The sequence below is a fragment of the Cavia porcellus genome, unplaced genomic scaffold, assembly GCF_034190915.1.
Source record: "Cavia porcellus strain 051 isolate PalLab524CR breed Dunkin Hartley unplaced genomic scaffold, mCavPor4.1 scaffold_12, whole genome shotgun sequence".
NCBI classification, from domain to species: domain Eukaryota; kingdom Metazoa; phylum Chordata; class Mammalia; order Rodentia; family Caviidae; genus Cavia; species Cavia porcellus.
Window position 1 is genome coordinate 68,449,273 of NW_026947495.1, and position 20,762 is coordinate 68,470,034.

Sequence of the window (20,762 nt, forward strand, 5' to 3'; positions counted from 1 at the left end):
CTTCTGTATTCATTTTGAGCATTAGAAACACTGTAATACAAACTCTTGCTAATAATGGTCATTGTCCGTAAGGGCTTGGGGGCACAACCATTTACCAACATTTGCCAAGTGATTAAAATCCATCATGAGTTTAATTTGAAGATTTAGTTTCTTTGCAATAAATGGCTAATGACATTAGCCTCCTCTTTGTGAGGCCAAAATTTATCATTGTATGGCTTTGCATTTTTACTACCTGATAGAAATCCACTCTTGTTAACATAGGCCATATAACACCTATTGATTACCAAGCATGAAGGGTTCCCAGTATTAGCACTAAATTGGGCCATATGGTTCACAATATACAGGGAAATGTTACATTTTTATGACTGGGGTACTGGGTACTTTATTATTTCATAAAGCAATTGACCTTAAGATGGCATGTTAAGATTAATTACCATGGCCAGTCAGACCTGTAGAGAAGGGGAAACATTCTAGCTTTAGGACTCATTTTGATCAAAACCGTATATGATATTTATCCTGATCAGATGTTTTTGATGCAATATTTTCATAACTTTGTAATAATGCTGCTTTTTTTTTTTTAAGTCTTTTTGAAACAGGGTCTCTCTATACAGTTTGGGCAGGCCTTGAGCTCACTTTGTAGCCCAGGCTGGTCTCGAACTCCCAAGGATCCTCCTGCCTCAGCCTGCCGAGTGCTGGGATTACAGGTGTGAGCCACCACGCCTGCTTTATAATAATGCTTTTTTAAAATATTGAATTTAAATTAGCACTAATTCCCCCAAACTATTCTCTTGATTGACAAAAAGAAAGGTTCAACTCTTATTTTATTTCCACAGAAGATCTACATCTGGACTCTAAAGTTCCTCACTTTATTATTTCCCTTGATGAATCATAAAAACCTCTTGACCTTAAAGAGTTTTCTACCCAGTGATACTGAGTAAGGATAATGATCTTCCAAAACTCCTTATGAAAATTAGAAAGGGACAAAAAACATAATTAAAATTAAAACAAAAAGAAAATAATCTTTGATAACTGTAAAAAGGAAAAAAAAAAAAAACTCTGTACTTTTTAATGGGTATAGTTTTTGTTCCCAGAAATTCCCTTCCCAAACAAACAACCAAGTAAACAGCTCCCACTAAGAGAAGAGAATAGACTTGGAGAGGGTCGCTGATAGATTATGCTGTTCAAGGCTGTGGAAGCTCCTTCTTCTCAAAGCCAGCCAGTGTTGTATGCTTTTCAAAGAGCCACTTTTCAAAGAGCCAAGAGACCCACAGTGGGAAATTAACATGCCCAAGATTGTTTAGGGAGTGGGGAAGGTGTGCCATCCGGCCAGTAGGGACAATAGACACTTCCTCTCTGATCAGCTTCTCTCAGCCGTTTCGAAAGCCTAGTTCTTCAGAATGCTAGTCTGTCAGGTGGCCAGACGTTTGGATGGGTAAATTAAAAATAAAACCCCAAAGAAAAATCAGTATATGTGCTGCCAAAAGAAAAATCAGAAAATTTAAAACTCACATATAAAAGTTGTTATAATAGTTTGATGAAATAAAACTCATACAATTTTGGTAAATTGCAAGCCTTGATACCGAGCTAAAGCTTCTCATTCATTCATTCATTTGCCCATTTATAGAAAGCATCATGGAGTATCACATACAACAAGTTGTGCACCAAGAGTGTAGAAAGGTGAGCCAGGATGGCTCATCTCATATTTCATAGTACTCCAGTTCCTACCCCAAATACTTGGGACATGTTTAAATAGCGAATATGTTGATTAAGTGTAAAGCTGACATTCGGAATTTAGGAGGATGGGGGTGTAGCTCAGTGGTAGAGCATTGCCCTGGTTCAATACCCAGGACCACCCAAAACAAAGTCTCAAACATACAGAATTTAGCACAGATATTAGAAGTATAACCATAAGAAAGAAAGCAGGTGAGAAAACGGAGATGCCCAAAAGTAAAATTATTTATTCAAGACCTAACAGTCAGACAGTCACAAAGAGAAGCTGAATACAACTTGTGTGGAATTTTTACCACTGTATCCAAAAGACCTATTAAGTCTTCTGTGTAAGTTCAAAATGAGAATTTTAATTCCCCAAACTTATACACAGTAATTATAAACTGACAATTTAATCTGATGGCTGGCATAGATTTATATTTGGATTAATGTTCATCAAGATAGGAACTACTTAGTACAGTGATATCTGACTTAAAAGTGTGAAAATTATGCTCTCTGGGCTTTATAGAATTCCAATGACTTTACACACTGAAAAAAAGTCCCATTTCAAATAAGCGTGAGAGAACATATCTTTCTACCCAAATTGGTGGTGATAAATTTGTTCTGTGGTTCCAGTTTTATTATTCCTAATACGTATGTGAAAGTGTGTGGTGGTTCTGCTAGTGCTTAGAAGTTCTTTGCTCTAGTCATTTAGCACTTTTCAGCTTGTGCAAGTTCACATGACCATGTTCCAAGTTTTATAAAGCTTTTCTCTCTTTCATAATGTTTTAAATAATTACTTCAATATTTTAAATATTTGAAAATATTAAAACAATTGGTGGCAATGCTATTAACATGGCACAAAGACAATATACAGAGTCACTAGCACACGCTAGAGAAGCAGGCTATGGAGACAGGTACCGAGCTGCTGCTGGTCCAGGAAGGCTTGCATGTAATGGTCTCTCCACTTATCTGCTTAATTTCCTGCTAGCCAGACATGATTACACTAATTTCCTTTCTAAGCAACTGTTACACATTTACAGCTATGAAGGGGGGGGAAAGCCACTGTAGACTCTGGTTGGAAAGTTTAATTGTGAAGAATATGACATGCCTCACATGGACACAGCTTACAGAAATACTAGGAAAGTAAATCACATGTTTTAAAAAGCTTTGTTTCTTTTTTTCTTTCTTCCTTCCTTCCTTCATTCCTTTTCTCTTTCTTTCTTTCTCTCATTTATTTAATGGACAGGACTGTTGCCAAGGGAAGAGAATTTAGGAGAGTTCCTCTTTAAAAATTCTTTATCAAACCAAAGATAAGAACTAAAAATGTTTGCCTTTCTGGCAGTACACTTCCTTTAGGCAGGCAGAACCATTACACTTACAATTGTGTTCGTTCATTATTTTTCTTTCAGCCGTTCATTGCTTTTCTCGATCACGTCTCTACATCTCTAGAGAAATTAGTACTCAAACATTGCTGGTTTTTTGAGCTTTTAAATGAATTCATATGCTCTCTTTTGTGATTTGCTTCCTTTGCTCAGAATTATGTGTTAGGTTCATCTGCACTGACACGTGTGGTGCGAGCCATCCCTTGACAGTGCAGGAAAGCCTTCCCCTTTAGCCAGTGAAATTTATGTATCTGTCTATGAATTACATACAGCTGAGTGGTTACCAGTGTCTTATGATTGTGGGCAAAACTCCTGACCTCATGCACCTCTCCAGAGGCACATGTGCAACAGCCTTTCCACACTGGATACCTCAGCATGAAATTGCTGAGCCAGAGGGTATTTTGTCCAACGTAGTTGTACAATTACCCACCCACAAGTGATGGACCAGAGCTCTATTGCTTGACCTTGCCAGGACTTGGTATTTTCCAATGTTTTAAAATTTTAGCCAAACTGAAGAGTAAAATAAAATAGTATTTCATTGTGTGGTTTTAATTTGCATTTTGTTCTTTGATCTCTAATGAGGCTACTACTCATTTTATTTTTGCCCATTTTCTTACCCTTTTGTTTCCCTTTTTCCTTTCTTTCTCCTTCTTTTCAGTACTGAGGTTTAAACTCATGGCACCATGCATGCTGGAGAAGTGTCCTGCCAGTAGGCTGCATCTCTAACCCTGAATGGACACTTCTAATTTTGATATAGTCCAAATTACCTACTAGTGTCTTTATCATTTGTATTTTTTCTGTCTTGCTTAAAAATTATTTCCTTATCTGTAAGTATTAAATACATTTTTCTCTCTTTTTCAGTTTCTCATTTTCGCTTCTATCTTTGTTTCATCTGGAATTGATTTACAGGTGCGATGGAAAGAAGGTATCTATTTTTTAGTCTATGAGGGTTGCCATCTCACCTGGTCTACAGCATTGTCTTTTTGACACGAAAGAACAATCCACGGGGTGAGGGATTAAAATAAACCTGATTGATAGGTATTCAGCTCTTTCAGTGATAAGCAAACTTACAAATAATAGAAGTTACGCAGCAGAAGAGATATTTTTTATTAAATAATCCGTCCTTTCCTTAACAGTTTGCAATGTCAGCTTGGTCACATGGACATCTGTATTCGCGTGGGACACGTGTGTTCCTTTGGGTCTACCTCTGAATATTATTGCATTTGTTTACTTTAAAAAGCTGAATACTTAACTACAGACACCTTTACCAGAGGACACAGCAGTGAACAGTAAACTCCTGCGTTTGCAGTTTACCCTACAGATCCAGCTAAGAAAATACTGCATATAGTGCACCAGAGGATTGCTCATTGCTTTGGAGGAACTAAAATCAAGAAGCAGAATGAGATACATTGGATGCAGACACTGCTTCTTTACATAGGGTTCCCATTAGTAGATGGCATTTGAAAAGGGACCCGAAGGAAGTTCACTGAGGGGCTGGGTTCATTGACAGCCGTTGTGTTAGTCCTGTCTCACTAGCTATCAGCCTAATGTCCATGCCTATAGGAATACTGTGGCTAAATTTCTAAGACTTTACAATAAATTCTAACAGCCTGTGTCTTCTGCAGTTGAGCTTCAACTGTCCTGGCTATTTCCACTTCAGCATCTACTTATCAAGCTCTAAATTGAAACAAACAGCAACTAAGGTTTGTCTGAGTTTTGGGTTTGCAAAGAATCTACCGATGAACTTGGAAATACTTGGCATCTTTGCATCGTTGTGTCTCCTTCACACGCAATGACCATGTTCTATTTTTTAGCTCTTCTTTAATGGCCTTTCACTCTGCCCACATCTCCAGCCTTCTTTCTCTTAGTCTCCCTCAAGCCACGCACACTTCTACTATCCTGAATGACATTGGTTTCCCAGAGTGGTTTCTTGCTTCTTGACCTCCGTGCAGACTGTCTGCTCTGCCAGGGAGGCCTTTTCCTTCCATCTCCTAACTCAAATGTATCGTCCACCGTGGTGTAGGCCTCCGCTTCTTCAGGAAAACTTTACCAAGGAAGAAGCACTTTTCTGTGACCGCCGTGTTAGCCGTGGGTCTGTATATACTGTAGCTACTACCTCCTCATGTGTTTTCTCAGCTACCCGTGAGCAACTTCATGGCAAGAGCTGTGTTTTATGATACCATGAACATCCAACGCATCCTGGTTAGTTAGATAGGTGAATGTGAGAATCTGTCTTCTCCCTTAAAGAGTTTGACTGTCACTGTGATAACTGCCACTGGCACAGTCAAGAAGAGTCCGGGGCCCTGAAGGTTTTATGTTGCTGAAGTTTCCTTCTCTCAGTGTTGGTTTCACTCTGAAAGCTGCCACTCCATATGATGGTACATTTTGTCAACTTCCAATAAAATTACTAAGAACTCCCACATCTTTGTTCAGGCATTTATAAGAAACTCCTACATTCAAGGATGATTGTGTTTCTGGACGTTTCCCTTCCTGTCTGAGTCTGAAGTCTGGTTCAGGATGGAAGGCCTATTTTATTCCTTCGTTAGGAAAACATACATGGGCTATGTGTGCTGCCTCAGGCCTTATTGCCAATAAAGATGACAATGTCCTGTGTTTCAGTTGTGTACTTTGTGGGATAAATATGAAATAATAATTTTCTTTCTTCTACCAGGTTACCTGGTACAATTTGAAGCTTCATCTCCTGGCATTAATGTAACAACAATGCTCCCTCCTGCAGAAGGTGCAGCCACAGAATCACCTGCTTTTGCAGGGTACTAGTGTGGTTTGCATAGTTTTCTGTCTCTCCTTGACAAGAGGCTCTCATTTAAGTACTTCTCTGGTTCTTATCCCTGGTGCAATGCTTTTGTGTACCAGGGTGTTGCAACTTGGACTTTCTTTTGCCTCACTGAGCTTGTGATTTGGCTGAACTGTGTCAGCATTGACATCACCACCATATTTGCTTTGGTGGTGGACATCTTAGACTATCAATGGAAGCATTGTAAGGAACTGTACAGGGCCAAGACCCATGTAGTTTAGAGAGTTTGTACAGAATGTGGACTGAGAGTTCTCAATGATCACACTTCACAGTGTGACTAGTAAACCACAAGTATGTTCTAGGGCTCAATGTTGCTAAAGATTCCAATTTATTTGAGTTGAGGGTTGAGAAGGAATTGAAGACAAAAACAATAATAAACGGTGGGGTAAATTCTATTTAATGATGTATTAAAGCAGGTAAAGTTATCTGAGAACTAATTGTTCTCAATCTTGGCAGCAACTTGAGCTTCAAATGGACCTATTAATATGACAGCAGTGAAACAGCCCTGAAAGCTCTGGAAGCGGCCTTGGTTGCCACGGGATGGGTTTGTTAGTTGTGCAACTCTGCAAGGGTAAGATAGATATATAACTGTCAGACAAGGTTATCTTCAGAAACTGACAGGACACCACAATTCTGAAACTTCAGAGATATCCTTTAGTCTCAACTTCCCTGAAGAATTGGTCACTTTATATCTTTATCCAACCTCTGTCCAGAGATTTTTCTCCTGGTTCAGATTGCTTTCACAAAACACCAGATAGTGACTCTAATTGTCGTAGATAGTGACTCTAATTGTTGTAGGTATGGAGCAATTTAAACATTTACAGTGGAGGCAAATACAAAATCCACTCCGAAACAGCTCCTTAAAGAACCTGAAATTCCCATCTTTTGAGATATTTCTTTGGTTTAAATCTCCAAATAGTTCCCATAACTATTTCTCATGAAAACATATTGTAGAAAATATCAGACATCACACCCTGCCCTCTTCCCCCAAGTCTGTTCATAATCTGTACCTTTCCATGTATTGGTATTATTTTCGTTTTACTTTTGTTAGATTTGGTTTGGCTCAGTATTTGCCTTGTAATTTATTGGAATGGCTTACTTATCATTTTACAAATGAGGAAAGAATACACAAACAGGCAAGATTGAGCTCTTCTAATGCTTAGAACTTTGCTTCACTTCTCAGTAGGATACTACTAACACTGAAATGCACACCAGAAGCAAAAGAAATGTGGCACTAATAGAAAGAATCTCAGATGTGCCCAGGTCAGGAGTGAAGAGAGAACCCAGATGGCAACAGAATGACACTGAACTCAACATGCAATAGTTCGGGGAAATGATTTGGAAAGAGACCTCAATCCCAAGCTGGGTGGTGGGACACTGACGTCCTCCTGTTGCTGCTTTCGTATCTTCCCACCTTTAAGTCAAAGCCATGTGAACATGTTGCCCTGCGGGGTGTTGAATCGCTATGGGAAAAGTGAGCTGCATCACATTTTCTGAGAATGTCTTTGCTGGCTCCACCATATTTGCAAAACAAATGTTTAAGCTCAGAATGTAGGCTTTGACCTGACTTTTAGAACTTCTACTAAAATCGCAGCTCTCCTTAGCTACCTCTCCTTAGCTACCTGTCCCTGGCACTGTCCTTCAAATATCTGATCAATTTGTTATGGTTCAGGCATAGTATACTGCCTTCACTGACTCTGAACTCAGATGCAGGGTTTGCAGGAATCCTCCCAAACCTTAACCTGTTCATAGAGTGGACTTACACTGTCCTGTTAAGTCTTGGAGGCAGGAGCTGTTGCAGGAGCAGAAACAGTGTGTTGCCATACAAAAAGTCTGTTATCTTGCTAGATAAGAGTTCTAATCTGTTGACCATGGCGTGGTTGAAGGGGTTGCATTTCCCCAAGAGAGAGGAACGATTCTTTTTCCTGGACACAAGTTATGACCCTTGTTTTTTCTTCATTATATCTTGCATTTTTTCTCAGAATCTCTGTACAAAGGAATTTTATAATCGCTGTGGTTAAATACAGATAAGAGAAAAAGAAAGTACATCTAATTCTGCAATTCTAAAAGGGTAAGAAATATCTGTTTAACTCAACATTTTCTTTCTTTCTAATCAACAACTTTATCTTACCTCTTCTGAAAAAAAGCCACTAAATAAATCAAATAAAGCATAAAGCCTGCAGTTCCTTACTGTGCCCATTTATCCTCTATAAAGAAATTCTGTGTTTCTGATGGTCTGTTTGTTCTCTATTTACAAATCAACTATATTCCTGCTCTCCAGAAAAACCCTAGTAGTAAACTCATTCCATGAGGAAAAGCCACAGATATAAATAAGATATTTGAAATTGAAAAAGTGAATGTCAAACTTGATTCCTTTAAAGGATGAAATTATGGTTGATACACAGAAATTTTTGAAACTTAAACATGTATCATTTAAAATACTAACCAGTTTTATGATGATGCTCCTAATTCTGCTTCTGTGTATTCATGAACATATTTGTGTAGTTAATTGGAAATGGAGAACAAAATAGAAACAAAGACCAGGGCCTCACCTAACTTCCCAAAAGCAGACTCATATGAAGTAATAATTTTAAAGTTACATTTAAAACATTAAAAGCACCCTGTGATTATTCTCTGGCCTGAAGTGTTTGAACTTATGTGTATTGAATTTATGTATTTTTGTGTATGTAAGAGAAAAAAATGTTCCACAGATCACATGTGACATTATATTTCCCTGTGGGTATATCAGCCAGGAAATTGCTGTCACTTATGATTTTGGGGAGATTGGGGCTCATGCCTTGTACTTGTGACACTGGGGTGCACTGACATTTGAGAGTCATCCCTATGTGACAAAATGCACCTTTCTTGAGGGAATGTGGCCAAGCATCACATCAGTCATGACTTTCAGAGGTACAGAATCCCAGAAGGGAGAGACATGTTCCACGACTTCCCCAGGGTGGACAACAGTGATTTCACTTAAACACCTCTGCGTCTGTTCTCTCTCCTCCCACTATTCTGTCTGAAGTAACATTTTCACTTTCTATAACTTTGGACTCACAGTGTTTATATTTCTAGAGAGTTGCATGAAATGAAAAATTCAGGGCTTCCTCTCTTCTCAGAGCTGCTAATATTGCTCTGAAGCAAAAGTGATTTATAACTTGACCCTGAGAACAGCATAGGGGTTGTCATAGAGGAATAATTTAACCTGAGCCACCAGTCATAGCACATCCAATCTCGCCTTAAATGATTTCCATCCCCAGTCAGCAAAACCCTGCAGGAGAATTCATTGCATAAGTTTACAATGTTATGCCTCTTTTAGTTTTATTAGGACTCCCTTTTTGAGGCACCACGGAGTCCACTATTTTGCAAATTCCAGGGTAGAATTAACAAAGTTTATTTTGAGTCTGTGGTTACTTTTTATTCAGCAATTTCAATAATCTCACCCTTAGGTTCGTATTTTTGTTCCAATCAGTCCACTGCAAAGCATCCTGCTCCAAGAGATGAGTTGGCCCCTCTTTAGCACCTCTCACTCTGCATTAACTCAGACCACAGTGCAGCTCAGCTAGGCGAGTTAGCGCAATGGGGGTAAAACAAAGTATGTGTCACTGGGCTGGCTTCCAAACATCTCCAGGCGGTGGGTGCTGACAGCGCAATGGGAAAGAAAGGGGAGGTAGATCATGAGAAAGAGAGAGCAAGGAGGGACGTTAGCAGCTGGGTCGGACAAACGCAAGGGCACAGATAATGGGAAGAGTGTGGCCAGGAGGACGGAGTGTGCAGAACAGAAAGACAGAAACAAAAGATAGAGAAGTGGAGGACCACGGTGTGCTCATAACGACCATGAGTGATAGAGGAGAAAGAACACAAACACTTTCAGTCTTCGCCTCTCCAGGGCACAGTGTTTTTCATGGAATATTAGTAGCTTCCGGTCTCAGTGGAGTTCAGATACATTTGTCTTCAGAACGTGACAAAGAACTTCTAGTACACTTCATGGAGGCTTCTTGCTTTGAGTTTTCACTGGAATTTTAATGAGAAGAAAGGAGTACTTATGGACATCCATGTTTCCTCAATTACTGAGGTATAAGCATGAAGTGGAATGGGAACAACCAGAGAGATTCTTCCACAATGCACCTTCCAGCAATGAATTTGATGCGCTGCTTTGGATTACAGCAGCTAATTTTGCTGGGCCATGTAAACTCTTTGACAGAAACAATTTCATTTAATCTACAGGCTCATTTACAATGTTGTTGACCTCCATTCTATAGACCAAGAAACTGAGGTCTGGACTAGTTTCAGGGGGATATATAATATCTCCCAGCTAGAAACTGGAGCCAGATTTTCACAAACTCATCAAAGAGAGTATATTTGACTGATTTCTGTCTAAAGCCTAGAATTCTATAAAGAATGAACATACGTTCAACAAATATCTGACAGTTTGTAGTCAAATTAGCCATCTGTTCATTGTTTGAGAGACGTTTAGGTTCTTTTTAATTACTTAGTGACCATGTCCACACTGACGCTTCGAGAGCTTAATGGAACCAGTGCATTTGCAGATGCTGCTGAGCGAGTTACAAGCTCTTTCAGAAGTCACTGGAGGATTTTGAAAAGCAAAGAATCACATCTAGCAAGGATCTCAGTATTAAAGAACCAGCTGAGCTCCATAGTCATAGGCCTGGTTCATTGGATCCTTCATTTTTATAACATCCCTCATATCAGGTAAGGACAGTTTAACCTTCAGCTCCATTCTTCACCATCAGATTGTTCCTCTCCTCTGTCTGCCTCAGGAAGCCTGGCTGGGCATAGTAACCTCATTGAATTCAAGGAGACAATGCACAAATCATTCCAAAGCATGCAAAGTAAGATTAAGAGCTGACCGCAAATTAAATAAGCCGGAAGAGTTTGAATTGGAACTGGAAATATTACTATACCCACTCTTTTGGAACCTGCATGCAGCACTTGTACCCTAAGAAAAATTCTGTGGGTTTTCTAAATCCATGATGGTAACAGAGTGCTCCGTCTTTGCAGAGGAAAAAAAAAAAGAGAGGAAATTTTTAATATCAAAATGTTTTATCCTTATCTAATGCATGTAACTAATACATACATTAATTCTTGCTCCATGCAACTTAAATTTTTAGATCTAAACTACATCAGAATATCTCTATTGCTAGATAAAACTAATAACACAAATAAGGACCAATGCTTTTCAGTAAAATCTTAGGCTACAGTAGCTACCAATCTTTTCTGTTTTATGGGCCCTGGTGAAATTACTCAATATCTTATTAGATTTTCATTAATGTTTGTTAAGCACTCTTTATATCATTGTACTAATGATCACCTTTACAAAAGATCACCTGTACAAAAGATCACCTTTATTTACCCCAACAACAGTGCCATGACCAATAAACATTTTTCCCCATATTTTATAGCAGAGGGTATGGGTGAAGTTTGACCCATCAGACTGAGCCCATCCTCTCATGCATGCTGAGACCTTTCCATTACAGGACACAGGCTTTACGTCCTGGTACAACATCTCAGGCCAGTAGGACCCTGGCATCAAGTCAAGATCTGAGGAACCCAACACTATGTGGCTAACAAATGGGCCACATGTGCTACAGGATGCAGAAGGAATAAACTAAGTAATTCGTAACTTTGTCCTGGAGCAGCTTCATCCCCTTTCTTAGGGTATTTTATCACCAAATCCAAATCATACTGAACCCAAGGGATCTTAGTATTCCTAGGTCTCTCTCTCTCTCTCTCTCTCTCTCTCTCTCTCTCTCTGGAATAAAAGCTGGCAAATAGAACAGTTAGGGTGGAGTTTTCCAGAGCTTTGAAAACCAGTATAGTTGGGTTTAATAGCAAGAACACCAGATTAAGCTTCAGGTGATGAAGGGCTTAATTTTAACAAAGTAGTTTTGTTAAGGTACTTTTCGTCTCTGCACACAATTCAGCTCACCATAGTTATGTTTCCAAGGAGCCTTTCCTTCCTTCATTCATTCACCAAACAATCATAAAACGCTGAGAACTGAGGCCATACTGGACTCTAGGACAGGAAGCGTGTAAGAGGTAATCACTCCCATTCAGAAATGTAGGGCTTCCTAGCAGAAAAAAAAAAAGACAATTCTAGGTGGTGCTGAGGGTGATCATGGAAGTGTGAGGAATGTTCTGTGGCACAGGCCAAAGACTAAAACTAGACACATGCCTATCACCGTGCACTAAACTAAAGTTGAAAAGGATCAAAGATCTAAATGTTAAAACAGAAATACTAAACCTACTGCAAGAGAAAGTAGGTAGAAATCTTGAAGACATAGTGGGTAGGCAGAGAGTTCATGAACAAAAACCAAACTGCATAGGAAATACTTCCAAGAATCAACAACTGGGATCTTATTAAAAAGTTTTTGCATGTCAAAAGAAATCACCAACAGAGTGAAAAGAAAACACATGAATTGAAAAAAATTTTAGCCAACGATCCCTCAGACAAAGGATTTCTAACTAGAACATATAAAGAATTTTAAAAATCAGGCACCTCAAATTCAAAGATCCAATCCAAAAATGGGCATCTGAGATAAACATGCACTTCTCAGATGAAGAAATACAAATGGCAAATAAATACATGAAGACATGTTCAGCGTCACTGGTTATTCGAGAAATGCAAATTAAAACAACTTTGAGATTCCACCCTATTCCAGAAAGGATGGCTGCCATCAAGAAATCAACCGATACCAAATTTTGGCAGGGCTGTGGGGAAAAATAAACACTTCTTCACTGTTGGTGGGAGTACAGACTGGTGTAACCACTGTGGAAATCAGTGTGGAGATTCCTCAAAAAACTAGGATTAGTGGCCCCATTTAGTTATTCCCTTTCTGAGTATTTTTCCCTGAAGAACTGAAAACATCATATCTCGGTGATATATGTGCATCCATGTTTACAGCAGCACAATTTGTAATAGCTAAATCTTGGAAACAACCCAAATGCCATCAACTGAGGAATAGATAAAAAGGATGTGGCATTTTTATACAATGGGGTACTGCTCAGTTATAAAGAAGGATAAACTTGAGGATTTTGAAGTAAATGGATGCAACTGGAGGCCATACTCATAAGTGAAACAAATCAGACTTACATGGGTAAACACTGTATTGTCTTCCTAATGTAAGAACAATTTCGCATGCCTATAACTAGTAATCTGAGCAACTATTTTGAGGACCCCGGCGCTGTGTGTGCAGGAACCTGACAGGTGCACCGGTGTGCACAGGCCTGGCGAGTGGGTAAGGGCGGAGGGCTCAGGGGGAGTGGTGGGGATGGAGTCACAGAGCGGACCAGGGCCGCTGGGGGGAGCCTGGAATCCTGTGACTATCCTGCCTCAGCAGCAGTGGGGACCCTGGAGAAAGGTTTAAGAATGAGGTGGCAGAATTAAATCAACCTTTAACAGGCGTTCAGCACAAGCCGTGGGGCTCCATGTCCATAATTCCAGCCCTCTGGGAGGCTGAGGCAGAAGGATGACAAGTTGAGCCCAGCCTGGGCAACTTAGTGAGAACTTGTTTCAAAATAAAGTAAAATTTAAAAAGGGGCTAGGGACGTAGCTCAGTGTGAAGGCCTTGGGCACAAGCCTCAGTAACACACACACACACACACACACACACACATAAAGTATGTTTTTCAGTCTAAAACCCAATCGAATTCATTGTAGGGCTCTTTAAAAATAAAATAAAATAAAGTAAAGCCTATTGCTTTAGTATCCGACCGAGCCCTAGAAAGGTTTCTTCAAACTTGTTCCCGTTTTTTTTTCTTCTATTTTTCCTGTTGTATCTGACTTGCTAAATCAGAGAAAAACCTTACGGTACAACCAGTAACTTGCAGCTGGATAAAAAGCTGAAATGCCACTGCAGTTGACCAAATCCTTTGTTTGACTAAAGTACAACAGACTAATTGAAAGCTGCAATGTTTCGGGGTTTGGGTTTTAGAAATAAAGCCTTCCAAGTGGGGGAAGGGAGGGTCTCATCCGTTTCATGTGGATTCCAAGCTCCCGCCCCTTATTCGGAGGCAGAAAAAAAAAAAAAAAAAAAGGAAATAATGCAAACTGCATACTAACCAGTAATTACAAATTCCTTTTGTTACTGTATCTGAGAAAGACCATTGTATCAAAGAGCAACAATGCCTCTTCAGAAAGCAAAGGAACTCAGTTACTCTAGCACAAAGTCTGCTTATCCCTAAATCTTAGAATAATTCAAACAAGTCCTGTGGCAAATATTTTCATGTAAAAGACAGTGAGTCTGGCAAACCCTGAGCTGCTCTTTCTTGATGGTAGACAACTAGTAATGCTGGTTCTTTGATCAGCAGAGTCTGTAGGTGTTGAGACCTGTGCCAATCCCCGAAGAAAGATGCTGTCAAGATGAAGCCAGCCCGTTGTGATTAGCCCAGCCCGTCTCTTTGGAGTTGATTGTGGATTCTCTTTCCTTTATCTCTCTACTACCCGAAGAACAACTTCAGCAATTCTTTTACCTCAGTATCAAATATCTTTCAAAAGCCTCACCTCATTATGCTTGTCCGGAGTGTCCTAGTTACAGTCATTAGTGTTACGGGCTCTTTGAAAATGCACGGCTGTGTTGTGCACTGAAAAATGTGAACCACCTGCGTCTAAACAGAGAGGTAACCGCAGCCAGAATAACCAACAGAAGGCACTAATGAAGCTGATCGTATCGAGGCAGTCTCGCTCTTCCAAAGCCACTCACAGTCGGTTTCAGTGTCAAGGATTGCAGCATCCTGAGCACCAGGGCCCTAATTATAATTACAGGTGTGGCACAGAAGGCAGAGGCAGACAGCTCCCTAGGACTGGCTGGATCCTCTGTCTTCACTGCAGAACAAAGAGCAGCAGCAGAAAGAGTTACCAGGTAAACAGATTGAGCAACCACTATCATACAGCAGGGCTCATCATTCCTCTGCCAATCTGTGTGCTCCTGGGTTTCTGCCACTGCCCACCTGTCCCTGTCTCTGTGTCCTCTCCTGACCTCCAGCTGGTGGGGAGGCACGGACAGGGTCACAGGAATGAAGCCTTATCCCCCCTGATTTTTCACCAGCTTTTTTCACCCCAGCTGTTTTGCAACTAACCCAAGAAGACAACCCAGGAGGTTTCCTTGAGACAGTGCTTAGCCTCAGGTTCTTCTCAGCCAGGAGAACAGTAAACCACTCTGTTTTAAGGGCTCAGATCCTAAAGCCACAGGCATGGGCTTTGCTTTTCTTTAGAAAGTTCTCTTTGGATCCAACTGCAAATTCAGTTGAGTTTGAGGCTACTTAGAGCAACGTGCTTTATTTCTTGACATCCAAATTGTTATAAAAGCAATTCCTAAGGCTGGGAGCCAGTTCGCTGCTGGCAAAATGACTCAAAAGAGGGCTGCAACTATGTAAATGATCAATAAGGAGAGAGAAATGACAAAACAAAATACGTTCTGTTCCTTGTTTGCCTACTCAGGCAGGGCAATTGCACCCCCTTTGTCTATCTTCTGTGTTCTTCACAGCTGCTTTTCCCAAGTGGGCTGTGGTACCGGACAGTGTCCAGAGCCCCACAGTGGTTGGTGCCTTTGTGCAAACCCTTCCACTAAGAGCCTGGAACAGAAGGCTTTCCAGCACACGAGCTTTTACCTAGGTGTTTATAAGATGAGCAGAGGAGTTGGGGGGAGGGAGGGAGACTGTAAAGACAACTTTTGAAGAATGACAAAGTAAGATCCTTCTATCTTTCCTTAACTATTTACTTTGTTGTAGATGAACCAGTTTTGAATCCAGATTCCTTCAAATCAGTAATTTGGATTTGGAGCCAAAAGGGTGGGTGGCGTGGCACCCCCTGTAATCCTGGCACTTTGGGAGGCTGAAGCAGGAGGATGGCAAATTTGAACCCAGGCTGGACAACTTAGTAACTTAGTGAGACCCTGTGTCAAATGAAAAATTAAAACACTGGGGATGTAGCTCAGTTTGATGGTCCTGGGTTTAATCCTCAGGATGGCAAAAAGCAAAAACAAAACAAAAGAGAACAAAACTGACTTTGGATGTGGAACCCCTAACTGCAGAGTGACAGCTGATAGGTTACGTTTGTTAAAACAATGAAGAGATTTAAAAAAATAATGGGCACCTCTTAGAAACTGGGGGCAGGGTGGGTAGGATCACGAAAATACACAGACATGCAATAGCTTTATTTTAGGTTTTTTAATGCATGGACACTTGCATGTCCTCTGCTACTCTGCAGATTCTGGTTTAGCACCTGGCAACTTTGAGGGCAGAGGGAAAAGTTCAATGTGCCTGATCCAAAGAGGACTGAGCGAGCAGGGCCTGGCCAGTGTAAGCGAAAGAATCCCAGCATTATCCCCGCCAGGAAGTGGGACAGAGACAAATGGCAAGGGCGAGCCCAGCAAAAGCTAGGACAGATTGGAGTTATTGACAGACAAGCTCCTTTCAGTAATGACCTCTGCTGTCCCCCAGGACCAGCTGCCAGCCTTTCTGGTGACAGTTTGCTTCCTGCCATAAAAGGTGACCAAGACATAGGGCAAGGGCTGGAAATCCACACAAAGCCAGGCCTGACACTTGTGTCAGTGTCACGTGGGCCTGTGGGCCTGGGCCTTAGAACAACATGTGTGTCGTGTCTCCTAGGAATGTCAAAATTCGGGGATAGGGAGGGTGATAGTTCCCAGGCTCCTTAGGAGGAGATGCTTGAAACAGGCCTCTTTGAAAGCTTTCTCTTGCTCAGTTGTTTTTTGGCTCGTGGTTGCTGTAAAAAGGAGGTGCTTGTAGAGTTGCCTGCAAGCACACCAACCCGAGAAGAAGGCAGGAGCCCTGCCAAGTGCCCCGTGGCTCACCTTCTTCGGATGCAGCATGGGACATCAGTAGAGGGTCTCCATTCAGAGGAGGCATCTGATGGTTCATCAAAGTATTCTAGAAGAAATTCAGGCCTGGGTGAGATATTCACCTAGGAAACACTGCTTGTAAAGGAACGAACACTTGCTAGCCAGAAGTGCTTCTGAGCACTTAGAACAACGCCCCACAGAAAGCATCATAAAAGTGTCAGGGTGGCCCTCATTCAATGTCAGTACAAAAGGGCCACAGCGAAGGTGATTTCACATGCTGTTTCTTTTCAAGTGCTTTATTGACTGTGGTCCGTACAAGCTTTATGGGGGCGAGAGTCATGCTGGTTTTCCAGATATGTGTGCTCTCACCAGCGTGGGCTAGAGGACAGCCCCTTGAACATTTTCACCCCACCCCTGGTTTTCATTGATCTCCAGATCACAGTAAGACACAGTCAGGATAGTCTGTCATGGGCTGAGAGAGAAAAGAGGTAATATACACCCACGCCGAAGCTACTCTCAAGTAATGGGATTCCCGCAGGCTAAGACTTAGTCTGCACCTCTGGGAAGGATTCATTTCTTGTCATTTTAATCTTATTTTTCCTTTTGGCTTTTTGTACTTCCTTTTCCCTGGCCTCAGTGCCCCAGGACTTCACATCCAAGAGGAGAAGTCTACAAAACACAGTACTTCCCGACCAGTTCTGTTATCTCTTATCTGCAGTGACTAACATGGCACGATAAACACCCAATGAAATCCCTTCCCTGCTGCCTCGGTTACTGCTAAGGGTTCGTGTTTAATTGTTCGTGCCCAGTGTTTAATTTTCTCAGTTCTGCACAGTAACTCTATGGCTGTGAGATTATTATTCTATGGCAGAGAGGAGGGAACGGAGGCAAGAGGAGCTGGAAAGTTAAGGGGGTGGGGTGCAAGTGTTAATCCAGCCAGATCCACTTATTTGGGTGTGATAGTGTGGAACAAATTTTCCTCTTTCAAAGAATTTTGCAGGCTAACAGTTTTGTTAGCTTTTAACTTCAACTTCATACTGTCTCTCTTCTGTCCCTCCCCAATAAAAAGGTTTGGATTTATCAGGAAGTGATATTTTAAACCTAGTTAGTTGGACTTTTGCTAGACATTTTAGGAATACTCTGATGCAACTTTTGAGTTGACATAAACAATCTGTCAGTATAGCATTTGTGCACTTATATTGTCTGGAGCCTATGTCTACCACCTACGAGAGCAATAGAAGCTTAAACCTGAAGAGACATCCACCGGACCATCTGGGGGTACAGTGGCAGGATTGAAGGTGCTCTATGCTGCTTTCTGTATTCAACTAATTCATTTCATTTGATGTTTTCCAGGAAACCAGGCCCATCCAGAAAGAGGAGGCTTTCTGCTTGTGAAAGATAGACCATGACAGCTTGGCACTGGTCACCTAATTGATCTGTAAGCTGGCTAACAAAGAGAAGATAGGAATATCTTTGTTTCAGGGGTGAGATAATCAAGGACTGTTAAACAACTTGTCTTTGCTTCTAAGAGAAGGCAAAACCCAGAAGGTCATTATCCATACTCTACAACTTCCCTTCTATCAATGGTTTCTAAGCAACTGCATAAAAATACCCTTTTATGCTTCTGAAATCACTCGGTTGTCTTTCAGATATAGTGCAGTTTTTGTGTTGCAAACCCAAGTCTCTCAGTTTTAAACAGACAATTAGGTGATTGTTGCAGGCATCCCATTTCTCTAAGTCATTTGTAGACTTCCTTGTGCTAAAAAAGTGCTTTATACAAATATTAAATAATCGGGGCGTTGAGAACAGCCACTGATGGTCTGGGTTTTTATCCTTGTGGTCCCTTCCCCTTTTCAGTGTGTACCGAAGAGTATTTCTCAAATACTACAGAAGTTCTTTAAAAGTAATCAATGACATTCACTGTTGGGATTGTCTCGCTGGTCTTTAATGACAGGCCCGGGTGGCTGAGGCCTGCAGGCTTTCATTGTTACCTAGCCCCACAGGATCTGTCATGTTTTATTGGCTTCTCTGGTTAGTCACTGTATGGTTTGGCACCTGTGAAATTTCACATTTTTGGGAACAATAGTGTGAGCAAAGGTGAGGCTTTTCTTTCTGCTACCTGTTATTCAGTTTGCTCTGCGTGTTCCAAAAACAACAACCCCTTTATATTCGATTCGTCATATGGTCTCTCTGGTAATGTCCAGGGGCTTTATACTCCTGGCTTATATTTGAGCAGTTTGGAAGAGAAGGAACAGGATATTCCATCAGAGTGGACACAGAAAGTCAGGATGACCTGGTAACAGTATCACTAGCTCTGTGTGTGTGTGTGTGTGTGTGTGTGTGTGTGTGTGTGTGTGTGTGAGTGACCTTGTACATGTGACACGGCCTAGTCATTCTTTAGCATGTAGGTTTGCAGGCCCTAAAAGATAGGCAGAGGCAAAGCATTTCACACACCATAAGCCCTTAATAAATTTTAGCAATCCAAACTTAGTTTTTTTCAACATGAAAATTTTTTCCTAGCTGAAAACCTTGTTTTCCCCCTGTCATGCCTGGGAATGGAAGAGAACTTCTCAGAACATGGGCTTTTGTATCCTAGTTCTTGCTGACTTTAGGCAAGATCATTTCAAGGTCAATTTTAAAATGTGAAAATGTTTTAACTGAGTATCTACTAATCAGTCATACTATCAATGTATTAGTAGACTGTGGAAACACAGAAAAATGTCCCTGTGTTCTAAAACATTATCATTTTATTGCTGGGAAGGATAGTTTATTATTCTAGATCATATTTAAAATTTAAGTTTAAATTTTTGAATCTTAGGTTCAAATGGTCAGCATTGGACTATTTCAGGACTTCCTGGACAAGGCATAGTTGAGGTCCGAGCAATCCAGTGCTCCTGCTGCTTATTTTGTCAGCAGAATATAGTTCTGCACTTAGTCATTTCTTCTTAATCATCTATTATTGATTCATGTTTTCCTGGGCTACGAACCAAAGTGAATGTGATGGGCTTAGAAGCACAGCACCATGGTGTGGTAGTGGATGTGCCCCGAGTTCCATGCTAGGCACTGGGGAATAAAAAAAGGTTTCTTGTGAAACTAATGTTTGATTTTCTGTGGTTTTTAACAAGGCAGCTCCAATCTAAACCCAAAAAACATGTTAAGTTCCTAGGAATGAGCTTTAGAAAACTTTTACCAATACCGCACATTTCATGGGCTAATCTGATCCTTCTCTGCTATGTCAGCTACAAAACTGGCAGCTCAGAGACCTGAGACCGGTTGGCACCATCCATGCCAACCTGGCCATACTTCTCAAATCTAGAAAGCAACTCAGATGTTTCCCAGTGGTTGAGGGTTCTGAGCACAGATTGGATTTTGCTGGTTTCTACATAAATCACAGCTCCCTAGGAAGTATTGTTAATTTCAAGCTGTATTCAGGTGGGTAGCACTAGTTGAACAGACTGCAGGATGCAGTTCTTTATTACAACTGGTTTGAGGAGAGTGTGGAGAGGGTAGCTGATGTGGAAATGCTCATACATAAAACCTTGCAGTGAGTCTGCACTCAGCCTAAATTCATCTTTGACTGTCTGAGTTTACTAATCCTATCCTTAAAAAACACATCTACAAATCACCAGGAAAATATATTTCTAGTCTTACACATTCTTCTCAGTTTGCTAATTGCATCCTAATTCAACCCTGAATTTGTCCTGAGTTCACTTCTGTACCTACATCTGAACGTTCCTGGGATTTAAAAAGTTTATTGATCCACTGTCTTCTCCTGAAAAAAATTCAAGGCAGCTTAGAAAACTATCTCCAGTAAAGTGGGCTGTCTTTTGTATTTTTGACTTCAAAACTCACGTGCCAAATGCAAGCAATCCCTAGGGTTTCCCTCTAAATAATTATTCATAACATGTGAAATAGCCAGAAGTAACAGATAAGCAACCAAAAATAAGTTTTACTTTCTGCATTGCTTTTGCCCTGGTAGTTCAATAAGAGAATTAATCGAGAGGAATCTGCCACCTGAAACTGGGCAGAGCC

The 20,762-nt window shown here is 40.8% G+C and overlaps 1 long non-coding RNA gene across 2 annotated transcripts in view; it reads right to left on the reverse strand.

Annotated features, from left to right (window-relative positions):
- The window catches only part of LOC134478327 (uncharacterized), a 47,283-nt gene that overhangs the window by 25,047 nt on the left and 1,474 nt on the right, over positions 1-20,762 (reverse strand). The window contains exons 2-4 of one of the 2 annotated variants that reach the window (XR_010050914.1): positions 16,743-16,818; positions 7,671-7,894; positions 6,263-6,470 (exon numbers count right to left, since the gene is read on the reverse strand). This is a non-coding gene — a long non-coding RNA (uncharacterized LOC134478327). Of the gene's footprint in view, positions 1-6,262; positions 6,471-7,670; positions 7,895-16,742; positions 16,819-20,762 lie in introns of those variants that run through there. The other variant, XR_010050913.1, reaches the window with a different exon arrangement.